The sequence below is a fragment of the Camarhynchus parvulus genome, chromosome 19 (assembly GCF_901933205.1).
Source record: "Camarhynchus parvulus chromosome 19, STF_HiC, whole genome shotgun sequence".
Classification (NCBI taxonomy): Eukaryota; Metazoa; Chordata; class Aves; order Passeriformes; family Thraupidae; genus Camarhynchus; species Camarhynchus parvulus.
The window spans coordinates 4,832,638-4,845,701 of record NC_044589.1 but is presented as its reverse complement, the minus strand read 5'-3'; the positions used below and the strand labels follow the sequence as shown (position 1 = coordinate 4,845,701).

Here is a 13,064-nt window from a genome sequence, read left to right as displayed (position 1 = left end):
CCTAAAGAATGTTCTGTATCAATATAATAAGACAGATTATTCTCCCCAGACATTTTGCCTGTCTTGTATGCCTGAACCATATGGAAGCAATAAACACTGTCCTCATCTCCTCTGAACAGCAGCTTTACCAGCAAGTCCTTTTGCAATCTGCCAACACCATAATGTCTGGTTTTTGTTTTTAATCTGCAGCAGATCATTATCAGTAAAAGCTGTGAAATACTGGAATTCCCTTCCCCTGCCCATGCAGAAAAGTCAGGGTTTGTTTTTCTGCTGATTCTCACAGAAGATCCATTTCCCTGTGCAGGTGTTTGTTAGGAAAGATGGTTAATTGAAGTACATCAGGGTTCTGGCACACTCCACACTGGATCATTACAGTGAATATTGACTTATTCCTCAACAGCATTTTAGGCTTTTGGGTGTACACTTAGGGAAATGCAGCAAAAGATCATAATAAGTAAATGTGCATGTATATAAATTAATGGAAAATTATTTTTAATTACAGCCTTTAATGTTGTTGGGGCAACATGAACTGCCTTCTGAAAAGATCTTTTGGACAATAATGGAAAACAGATTAACATGTGTTTTCTTGTGCAGGAGAAGCTAATGTGCTCTCACACTGGGCAGAAATCCTGCACACCATGTTTTGAATTAATAATAAATAATGGTCATTACTTACTGAACTGAACTGAACAACCACTGCCTGGGCAAAAAAAGGATTCAAGGGAGAAGCCACAAGGCTGACCCAGGCACATTAACATCAGCCTGCAATAACACTTTCCATCTCTTTAGCCTCTGCAGTTGTGAAACATCTTTTGTTTTAGACTCCAGGCCCAAAAAAACCTTATTAACCCACTTCTGGAAATGACAGCATTTCATGTGAAAAAGATGTCCCAAAGCCCATGCAAGTGACCCCACTGTGTATCTGTAACAGAGAGAAGAGGGAAGAGAGCATCCCAACACACCAAAAAGATGCTTCCCAGCATTTCACAAATATTTTTAGCCAGGATAGTTTAAGGATCCTCTTTATACAAGCTTCTGCATTCGGGCTCAATTTATGTGTGAATGCCTCAGGTTATATGGAGCCAGTAAATGATGTCTGGGTTATGTCAGAGAGCAGAGCTGGGAATGTCCCACCCCATGCTGCCTGCAGAAGCCAATGCAGCTTCCTCTCCTTCTCTGGAGGGTGAGGAAAACACTAAAATCCCTGCATTTCCACCCAAACAGAGGGGGCAGGTATCAGCCAAAGGTCTGGAACAACACAGCACCTGGGAGGAGTGAAAGATTTGGAAGCAAAAACTCCTGGGATTGAGAGAGGGAGATTGCAAAGGTGGGGTTTGAGCTCAGCCAGGGAAACTCTTCTTTTTTCTGGCAGAAAGGAAGATGACTCTGATGGAGAAAAGATGAGTGGGTAGGGGGGAAAAGTGTGAGGGAGTCTGCACAATCCAAGGACCTTCAGCCACCTTGAAATGGGCAAGGTGAGGGGAGCCAAAAGTTGGGAAACTGGAAAAGACAGAGGAGCAAGGCAAGGAACAGAGGGATATCCAAGGCCAGTGGACCAAGGGGAGAGGGGCTCAAAAGAGCACTAAAGCTCAAGAGCACTAAACTCAAAAGCACCCTGAGCCAGAGGAAAGGTGGGTGGCTGCCAGGGAAACACAAGATGGTGACGGAAAAATAAGGTAAAAAGACTCAACCCTGCATTTAAAATGGAGAGAAATATTAATACTGGTATTTGTGTCCCATTTTGGCCGGGGTCAGGATTTAAGAGCTCTATTACAGCACTGGGATACACAGCCAATTACAAAAAAAAAAGGCAACTGAGGATATAGAATGCCATAAAAATGACATTTGTGCCCTTCAGCGTGCGCAGATAATTCTGACTGAATCCAGGAAAGTGTCAAACTGTAGCCAAAGGCAAAATTGTCCCTTTGTCCTTGTATCCAGACACACCAGCTGACTGATCCTCAACTCCCCTTCCCCTCCTACATTTTTTCTCCCAAGCTTTCCAGCACACCTAATAAAAGGATGCAACATCTCCAAAAAAATTCAAGTGAACACCTCCAGCCTAGAGTCTGCACACAGATGGAGTGTAATGCTGCAACCATAAATGCAATCCTTAAGTAAAGTAATGAATTAAATTACTCTGTATTCTTTCCTAGCACAAGTGTCAACAGCATTCAGGAGAATCTTCAAAAGGAATTCAGGCTTTTCATTTTAAAAGCTTGACTACCACATCAGTAGCTGGCACTCAGCAGCCTAAAATCACTTATTTGAGAAAGTCTCTAATAGCTGCATTCACTGTTTGCTTAGCACAAGTATTTATTATAAAATAAATTACAGTTCTCACACCTTTTATGCACTCACAGAAACAACCTGCATTGATTTATTGTTTACAAAGGACTGTGTCAAATTCAGACCTGTCAGGCACGAGGCAGCTCTGCCTGGCTCACTGAGTGAGTCCCACACAGGTCATTTTTGATGTGTTCACCCTCTGCTACATTTGCTCATTTTCAGCCTTTCCTATTTCAATATTCCTCTTTATTTCAATGGAACAACTTGGCAGGCAAAGCATCACCCAGCTCTGGGCTTGTCCTGCAGGCTTGCACTGAAAATCTGACGGGAATCTTGAAGGGAACTTGGAAGGGACCTTGGAAAATCACTTTGTTCCATCCCTGCCATGGGCAGGAACCTTCCACCAGCCCAGGTTGCTCCAAGCCCCAGTGTCCAGCCTGGCCTTGGGCACTGCCAGGGATGCAGGGGCAGCCCCAGCTGCTCTGGGCACCCTGCGCCAGGACCTGCCCACCCTGCCAGGGAACAATTCCTTCACCTAATCAACAAATTTGTGGTTATCCAGAATCTATCTGTGACAAAGTCACCCCATGTGAACTAAGCTGACTTTTAGGAACCAGAGATCTGATTATTTCACTTTTTACTTTCTTTATTCCTGAAGGAACACACACCTTGGCCCCTCATGAGTGTCTCAATTTCCCCATCACCCCAAGAGATAGAGGCAAGGAGAAAAGTTTTTTCTTCAGATAGATACAGAGAACAAGGGTAATTAATAACATGGAGATATTTTGCTAAAATAGACTGATATTTATGGTGGGTTACACCAGATTTCCACATTGCAACCCAACATCAATCAGGGCTTGGTCAAGGGTGATACTTTGTAAACGTTAACACAGATCATGAGAAAAAGAGTGGGGAAAATCTGTTTTCAGGAATAAATGTTATCTACCCAGTGTTTTTGCATTCCACAGATAATAGAATCATTTATCTGATCCAGTTTCTTGTAATCTCTGTGGTAGAGGAAAAGTAATCATGTAAGCAAGACAGTTCTTCAGGGTGTATTACAGCTTGTTCTAAGTTTCAACATTTTCAGACTAAGGAATTTAGGAAATCAAATTTTAAGCCCAAGCATTTGGAGCTACAAAATCAGCACTACCATGTAAAAAGAATCTGAACTGTTGGAACAGCACGACCATGAAATATTCTATTATTTCTTCTCTCAGTACTGTGTTTGAAGTGAGAAACAAAATGCATTAAAAGCTATGGATTTTACAAGGTATAAGCTTTTACCAGTCATGAAACAGCCCTCAAAGCTAACATGCCATCTATAAAAAACAACTTAAGGAGCTGGGAAAAAAACCCAAACCACCCCACTTTTCAATTCAATTGCTTTGGGGAAATCAAAAGTGCAGAAAGGCTCGATTTTCATTTTAAGATCAAGAAAACAGATTAGGTTTGAAGAGCATAACAAGTCAGCAAATTCAAGGGTTGGTAACAGGGAAGAAGCTCAGTTCCTCTTCTAAATAAAATTAAATCAGATGAAAACCCTCAACATCACAAAGTTATTCACGTGCAAGCAAGAAGAATCTGGACTTCATGATTAAAACCCAGTTGATCCAAGCCCTTCATTTAGCTACTAGCTTAAAGAGGCAGAAACAATTCCTTTTTTATTAACATGACAAGTGAATGGTTTGCCAAATCTTGTGGCTACAGCCCCCTAAACATTCAAACTTACTCAACCTTGAAGGAAACTGCTGTTGGATTCTTTATACATGGAAGGACTGAAAAATACAGATGACACTTTGGAAATTGCAGTCAGTGGCGTGGCCAAGAAACTTCCCTACCAGGGCAGATTAATACTTTGGTTTGGCAAAAAACAAACAACATTTTTTTCCCACACATTTGTTTTCTTTAAAAACATGTAAAAGTTTACTAGTCAGAGCAAACGGTATATGGAGCCAGTGGGGCTTGTTAAAATGTTCTAATTACCCAAACATTTACGCAGGCAATTTCAAACTAAAAGCAGACATTATCAACTAATGTGCATTTATGTTTAATTAAGGAAAAAAAAAAGAAAAAAAATCCTCCTTGTAACATATATCTGTGATCAGCATAGAGCAGATTTTGGCCAAATTAGGTAAACAGCTCAGCCTCTTAAAATTACAGGCAGTGTAACCCAGCACTTGGCCAGCACAAGGCAAAAAATGTGAGGTTATTTGGGATATTTGGGAAGGGAAGGAAAGAAGAACAGGGGCCAAAGCATTTAAAGAAAGGAAAAAAAAAAGAGCAAAAGGCAGTGCAGTGAATTTTTTTCAGGTTTCAATGAAATTTTTATCAGGGAAGGTTCCTGGTTCTAGGAAGCAATTTCGGATCACTAAACAATGGCAGAATTGCCTGCAGCCCAATGATCACGGCATTCACTCAGGGCACAAGAGCATTCCAGCATTTGAATATTCAATTTTATTTTTTCTTTAAGCAAAGCAGAGGGAAGACAAATTCCCTACCCACATTCAAACCACTTCCTAAGCTCTGCTGTGGATGCCCTCATCTAATCCCTGCTCCTCAGTGACCTGCCCAGGTGCCCAGGATTTGTTGCCTGATTTCTAGGAAAGAAAAAAACAACAAACACTATCCTAGAAAGTTTCCAAAGGAAGATAATATTAAACCCCACTAATTGTATATTTTGGCATTTTATTAGTATCACTGTACATACACTTACATGTTTTTTTTAGAATTCATAATTATTCCAATCCAACAAACATCCACAGAGGATAAATTCACCTTTACTTCCAGTACAAGATGGAATAATAGGCAGAAGGGTTGTACAAAGAACAAAATAAAAAGTGATTTCAGCATAACATGTCAAAGGGGAAGATGTCACACACCTTTTAGTGCTAAGTTCTCAAATCTACTTTTCAAATTGCAAGAGCTATAGGTTAATATTTTCTTTCAGAGCAACCCCCTAAGGATCTTCAGATCAGATAATCCTTTTTCCAGTGTCATATAAATCCAGGCCTCTTGTAAAAGAATTTCTCTGTTCAGGGATTCATAAATCCACCAAGTTTAGTAATGAACTGGGGGTTTCCTTTCCTAGGAACTCAATTGAAGGAAAAAATCCCCTCTCTGCTAAGCAGTGAGAGACTGGAGGCTTTAAATTGAGAGATCAAAGGCAGGCTGGGTTCAGGTGCTCCAGTGATTACACCCAACGTCATCTGCACTAATCTGGGAGTGGGAAATGTCCACTGGACACTGCCCAGACTCCTCTGTGCAGACACCCTGCACTAAATCAAGTTCCTCCCTTGGCAAAAAGCAGAGAGCGCCAAGGCTTTTCCCATCTTTTTTTTTGTTGTTTTATTAGAATTCATCCTGGTTTCCTCTCGCCGCCCCCACGCACAGATCCAGCCTGGGGAAATAAATCTCAGGGAAAGATTCCTCATTAAGCACACCAGGATCAAGCAGCCACACCAGCTGCAGGTATGATCTCCAAATAATCCAGGTGAAAGGTGGCAAGTATTCAAATATTCAATATCAAATATTGAAAAAGGTTAAAGAAACTGCTTATAAAGACCAAGATACTGAGCAGTACCCCAACAAAACAAGAATCTTCTCAATCACTAGAAAGAAAAGACCCTATAGAATAAAACAACTTTCACTCCATATGGAAAGTGCTTTCCAAGAAAACCTGAACAGCACTTTGTTTTCTCTTCATGTTTTAAGTCAGGATTTCAAGGATAAGACAATCGTGTTTGCAATTAGAAAATTTTAAAGACAACAGAAATCAGCTTTATTCCAGTGATACACAAGGGAGCAGTTTCTAAAGATCATCAGTGTTTTCTTAATCATTTCTGGAGAGAAATTGATATGACTGACATTAATTGATATGCTCAGTAAAAGGCAAAGAGGAAAAATAAGAATTATATGTAACAGACAGCATCAACTCCCAGCACCCCAGAGCTGTAATTCCCACAGTGTCACACACACACAACCTTGGCACACTTGGCAAACCAGAGAACACTTAATGTAAGCAGCTGGAAGAAAGAAAAGATGTATTGCTTGGATTAAAAAAAACCCCAATATATAAACAGATGATCCATCTTTTTTATTTGATGGCAATACTATTTTCCTATGTGGCACATATTTGCACATGTTGCACCATGGTCAGTATGAATTTTGGCTCCCCAGACTGTTCAACCCTTCATTTAAAAAACTCTTACTCAGCTCTCACTGTGTTATTCTCTCCCTGAGAACAGATCTCTTGTGAACTCCATGACCAGCAGTCATGCTGCACATCACAAAAAGGAAAAGAAATTGAATAAATTATTTTTTCCCGATCAAATCTTTTTCTTTTACAGTGTGCTTTTGCTTCACCCTGCAACGCCCTGTGAGTAGCATTAAAGTCAGAAATTAGGAGTGTCCAGATTTGGATCATTCTGGGTTTCCTCCCAACTCAGAGCACTGGTCCCAATCCTTTGGGCCACAGAGGAGTTCAAAGAAGGTGCTGAAACTCAAGACAATTTTTGCACCTGAAATTTGCAGAAAGAAATAACCTTGTCTCAAAATCCATTTCCACCAAGTCCTGAGGGAGCTGGTGGGAAATGTGGAACCCCTGGAGCTGTGGGCAGGTTCTCCTGCAGGTGCTGCACTGGGACACAAGCAGAGACCCTGCAACTCCACTCTGCTGTGATCCTTCTGACCTGCCTTTGTGGACATGGAGAAGAGCAAGGAAGAACATTCTGACCTTTAATTTTTCATGTATGTATCATGCCAGAATCCCACCCTCACTGAGGCCCTGAGGTTGAGGTGCTGCAGCAGCACCAGCCCAGCAGATTTGCAGGATGGAGTCCTTGGGGTGGGGAACAAAACCTGCAGGTTGTGCCAAGTGTTTGTGCTCAGATTCAGACAAATATTGCCAGCATTGCCAGCTTGCCCTGGGAAGCAGGAGCCACTCCTGATGTGACAGAATTTCCTGACAACGTGAGATGCCATGGATGCAGCAAACTCCCAATTTCCTCGTGCCTCATGGTACAAATTGAAAGAGCTTTCTGCAATTCCCCTCTCCTGACTTCAGCTGATTCAATAACACAGCAGAATTTAAACACAGGCACCCTTCCCTCTCCCCTCCTTGCACACACAGCATATCAAACCCATGGAATTACTCCTGACTTGGCCTTGAGCAGCCAACACGATGTCAATTTTACATGTTTTATAAAGCAACAGCATGTAGAAAGCAACTCAAATGCAGGTCATATCAAGCATGTGACCCACAGAGCAATCAAAGACTGCCTGAAACTGTCATTCAAGGTTCAATCAGCTTCTTGCAGGAAAAATGAAACATCTGTGGCCCAGAGAATTAAGTTATGTATTGCATAATTCATCTGGTGTCTGCCACAGCAGCCATTTTAATGCTCTAGTGATAAACATGTTTGATTATTTTTGTTTTGTTTCCTGTCGCCTCCATGGTATTTCTATTTATCCACCCATACCACAATGCAGAATGGAGATAACAAATATACAAACCAGTGTTATAGTCAGCTGATAAGATGTGGGAAATCAGCAGCCTTATTAATCACATCAAGGCAAGAGCACTGTTAAACCTTGTGTTCCCTGCAACTGTCCTCATTTGGGGTCTTTTGGGTACACTCTGTAGTTAGATTTGCTGATGAAATCATTGTTTCCCAAGGATCCAAACATTTGGATTGAGCTTTAGAGGTTTTTCTATTAGGAAAGCTGCTCTCCTCATACACAAAGCAAGTTTCTTGCTGGTTCCCAGGTTTTTCCTCTCCTCAGTTCTTTCTGATCCTGACACAAGCAGAACAAATGGGCATCTCTCACCAGACACTGGATCCTTCTCCATTCACTTATTCCACTGGTGGGTTTGTGGTCCACGCTGGCAGAAACCCTAGTTCACCCTTTGCAAGTCATTTTGGGATGTGATTGTTTTATAAATGGTAACGTAGTTCACTTTACTCCCAAATCTGTAAATCCTGACACCTTCCCAGCTGCCCTGCACCTCCCTGATTTCCAGAACATTTCCCTGATTTCCTCCCTGATTTCCAGAACACATTCCTGCAGGGCAGGTGGGGATTTGGAGGCTCTGGGTCCATACCCTGCTCTCTGGGGTTTATTCCCCTTGCCAGGAGTTGAGCATTTGAGCAGTCTGCTCACAAGAGCTTCAGCTGGCAGTTAATTTGTTCCCCAATTAAACATCATCTGAGGGAGATTTAATAGACATGGGTGATAGTGATTTACTCCAAAAAGCAGCTTTGAACAGGCTGCTGTAAGAAACCAAGGAGCAGCCTCTGAAGTGGGGGAGTCAGGTGGGTTCTGCCCCATTTTTGTGACTGAATCTATGGGATTCCTGCAGTGAGGAAATCCTCCCTGCACAGAGCAGCTCTGCTGGAGCAGTTTCACCTGACAGCCAGAGCTGCTTCCTGAGGTGCTGCTGGTGGAGGTGAGTCAGGGATAACAAACATCCTCCCCAAACCCCAGGCCAAACAAAGCCCTGCTTCCCACTGACTGTTCCCATAAAGTTGTTTAGACAGCACCTACTGTACCAATATCAGCTGTGCCATCTGGGCTTTTTTAGCTGCCCCCCATTGCTGCTTCCTCTTGCAACATCTCCCTCACCCCTGAGCGTCCCCTCTTCACCTCCCACCCACAAATTGTAGGAAATACAAATTAAAGCCACTCTCCAGACATGGCTGATCAACCTGCAGCCCTCAAATGGGTTATTTTGCCTGCCTTATTTTTCCTCCCATTCCCAGCTCCACCAGAGCTCCCCGTGCCGGGGATTTCTAATGCTGTTAATTACTGCCGAAGTCAATCAGCAGCTTCCAAGTTAATTTAGGAGGGGAACTGATGAGCTCCAAGCAGGCTGGCAGTAAAACAGAGCACAGGCTCCTGGAAGCTCCATTTCCTTTGGAAACTGGGATAAACCCTGTGGTCCTGCAGGGCTGTGGATGCTGCTCTGCTCCCAGGGCACAGCAGCACAACCTGCCAGGTTTTCAGAACTTGCCCCCACCCTTTTCTTTAATTTTACTTGAAAAAAACCATATAACAAAGTATAAAACAAAAACTTCCTAAAAGAGCAAATCTTATTAATTCTGCCTCTACGGCTTCTACAAGCTCTTTTACAATTGTTTATCCAACTAACTAAATAACAGAATTTCTTTTTACATCCAATATTTAATAATAGTTATAACAGTAGAAGTAGTAATATTAATAGTAGAAGTAGTAGTAGTTTGATATTTGGAAAATAAAGACCCTGCAATAATTTACCTATTTTTACTTATGGAGTTAAAATAGATGATTTAGCCAAATTTAGAAATCTTAATTGCAGGCATCTTAAGTGTCATTCTCTTTTATTGGAATGGCAGTATTTTAGATTGAACAATCAGCAGGAGGAATTGTCTGTGCTTTGATTAAAGATCCTCTAAAAATACACACAAATATTTAAATTTACTTAATAATATCACTGCAGTTTCAATGTGTAAAATAAGCACAAATATCTTGTCAAGGATATGGGAGGGATTGCTGGCTTTTGTTTTGTTTTGTTTTTATTAGAATCACCATGTCACATTTGAAAAATCCCTTTAGGTTTTGAGCAGTTGCAACCCTAAAATGAACAATCTTCCCTCATACTACACCACTGCCAAAATCACAGATTTCTGTATGTTTGTTTTCTTTAGAGCACAAACAACCTCAAAAAATTGGAGACTGTTCAGAATTCATATTCCAGATTAATCTTTAGGAGCTTCTTTCCAGAGACACTCAGCATCTCCTCCTTAACCACAGAGAGAGCTGAGGAGCTCAGTAATTTGGAAAAATTAGGTATTGATTGATTTCTGCCCTTATTCCCCTTATTTATTCTGCATCTTTGTCCATCACTGTAAGAACCCATAAAAGCTTTTCTCTAACTCCCCCCTGTTTATATTCAGTACAACAGCTTTAAGTCAGTTTGAAAATGAGAGAGCACAGGCAGAATTCTGTGTGCAGGTGTCACTGCCCAGGCACAGATCAAAGGGAAATTACTGGTTCCCAGCAGAGCAGGGACAGACCCCAGGGACCTGAGCAGGGATAAGGGGCAACACCCCACCCCAAGAAGGGAAAGGCAGAACTGTTCCAATCCCAGCCCAAAGGCTCAAGTTCACTGAATTATCTGTGCCTTTACCCAGTCTGACGTGGAACTGGTGCTGTGCTGTGTAAGACAACATCCTGCACGGCCTTTTGAAGGATTTATTGCCAGGAAACACAATGAATGTGTCCACCAGGCCAATCATCTCCAATTTACTATTTCTTCCCAAGCTACTGATGTATGACTCCAAGCACATGAACCAACAGGCACTCAACACAACAATATCCTGCCTTCATTGTCAAACCACCTGTAGCACCTGGACAGTGGTTTATAGCATTATTTAGGGATGGAATCTGCATTAAAATGCAACCTTTTGCCTTTCTCAGTGTAAAGGACATGCATGTTGTGCAAAAGAAAAGCGCTGCAGAAACACAGCTTTAAAGGATGTATTTGGAGGATGCTTTAGATCCTCTTGGCTTAGAAGTGAACACAGGTGATGTGCCCATTCTCTGTTAGCTCCTCAAGCAAGTTATTTCCTTCTGGCTATTGAAAATAGCATTACATGGTCTTTGATAAAGGCAGCTGATGTCCTTCTATTCAATAAAGGGAATGAAAATTGCAAAAAGCACGATAGACATGTGTGTATTCTATATTTTGAGTAGGTTTTACTTTTCCCAGGAGCTATGCTGAAGATTAACAACCAGGATGATTGCTGTATTTATAATAATGTATTCAATTACCAATATGGTTTTTTCTCTTCCCAATTTGTTCCAGCTTTGCTCTGAATGGAGACACCACTCCTGTCAAATGGCAATCATGTCAGCACTTTGCAGCTTCACTTCAGAGCTATCAACAGCATCAATCTTGCTGACCCCAGTGACAAAGCACCAAAAAAAAAGCAGAAGGAAACAAAGGAGGGAATGTGAGACCACAGAGCACGGAAAACAAACCAGGGTAAGGAGAACAGGCAGGTGTTGTCCAAACCTGCCCAAGTTCAATATCACTTCATGTGGGCAGGGCCCTGAGACAGAGAGCAACCTCCTGGGTTTCAGAGGAAGAAATTGCCTCATTCCTTCTCCTTTCCCTTCACTCTGTGGGACACCCAAAAAGCAGGCTCAGCCCCCAGAGCCCCCAGGAGCTGGTCAAGGAGCTGGATGACAATTTGGCACTGACCTCTTGCTGTGCTGGAGCTTCCCTCAAGCCTCCTGTGCCAGCAGGTTTTGTTTTCACATCTCTGCTGAATATTTAACTCTGCTCATTTTTTTCCAACTTTAGCATCCAGTTTTATTGGATTGTGAGGGATGCTCACTAATAGGACTGACAGATTGCCTGTCTACACAGAATCCAAACTAGACAGCAAAATTACTTTAAATAGTTCTCCATGGCAAACCCCAGCAACACCAGGTATGACTGCAAGCCCTTGGAGGACAACAGAGCAGGATTTTCTAATTTAACCTTTTAAAATGTTATTTGCAGAAATACTTTTCAAATTCTTTATTTCCCTTTCAGTAGTTGTTGAGACTTTAAAATGCTGCTGAAATAAAACAGCCTCAGGCTTGACTAATGCAGTACTCCATGGTTAGGAACTATTTGATTATTCTGGTTTGACAGTTAATAGAACAGATTTAGTATTTCTATAGAAGGGGAGTTTGAACTGGAAATATTAGTTTTGTGTTGCTAATGACAATTCCTCAACATTTCTACTACAGCAGAGTCCTTGAGTGGATGAAAAAACATCTTTCCTACATAAACAAACAGCTGTAGGAGAGAAGGGAAGTAAGGAAATGCCAACCAACCTTTTGGATTTGCCTGGTTTTTGCTGCAGGGTTAATTCTGCAACCAACAGGTCTCAGAGCCAGCATTTGCTCACTGAGTAATTTCACTCTGCTCAGACCCTCGGTGCCAAACACTGTCCCTGCTGCTCCTGGAGCTGGGGAGGTGCAAAGGTAACCCTGCAACCCTGTCTGCTGTCCCACCTGCACCCAAACTCCTCAGGTGTGGCTCCTCTGCCCAGCTGTGGAGCCCCAGGACTGAGCCATGGGTTCAGCTCCTGGAGGAGGAGGCTGGAACCAGGCACAGCCATGGAGCAGGACAATCCCCCCTTCTCTTCCCAAAGCACACAGTTTGTCCCAGCAGTCCTGTGCTGTGTGTGTAAAACTTTGGAACTTCCCAAAAAGAGCTGGTTTAGTCTTGGCTCAGCTCCTTTTATGGCACTGGGTAGTAAATCATTGTTCCAGGGAACCTCACTTTGCTCCTCCAGGGCTCTGCAAACACTGAGGATGGAGCTCTCTGGCTCTGTCTCCTTCCTCATCACGTTTCCTGGTGGCTGCAGCACCTTCCCAAGCCATGGGCTGAAGCTTTCAGCAGGAGTTTAGCTGATGTTATGACTGAAATAAAAGGTGTGGGAGGAGAGGTCTGTATGGGCAGGATGCACAAATACATTGTAAGGCTCACAAATTTAATCCAGGCATGTTTTTTATTAAATTTGTTCCAAGAAATGGTCAATAATTAAGTCTTCCACAGGCCCCTGTAGGTTGTTTAAGGGTACTGAACACAGCTAAACTTACTCAGTCCCACTGCTATGGAGGTAGAAGGTGCAAGGGATCAGGAATTAACTAGAGACAACGTGAGTGTAAATGATAAATAATAAAAGTTTAGCTCACACAGACACCAGACAATATGTTGACTGAAAAACAGCAACAAA

The 13,064-nt window shown here is 42.2% G+C and overlaps 1 protein-coding gene across 8 annotated transcripts in view; it reads right to left on the bottom strand.

The window, feature by feature from the left end:
- Nucleotides 1-13,064, bottom strand: part of CUX1 (cut like homeobox 1) — a 270,012-nt gene that overhangs the window by 102,225 nt on the left and 154,723 nt on the right. The window lies entirely within an intron of this gene.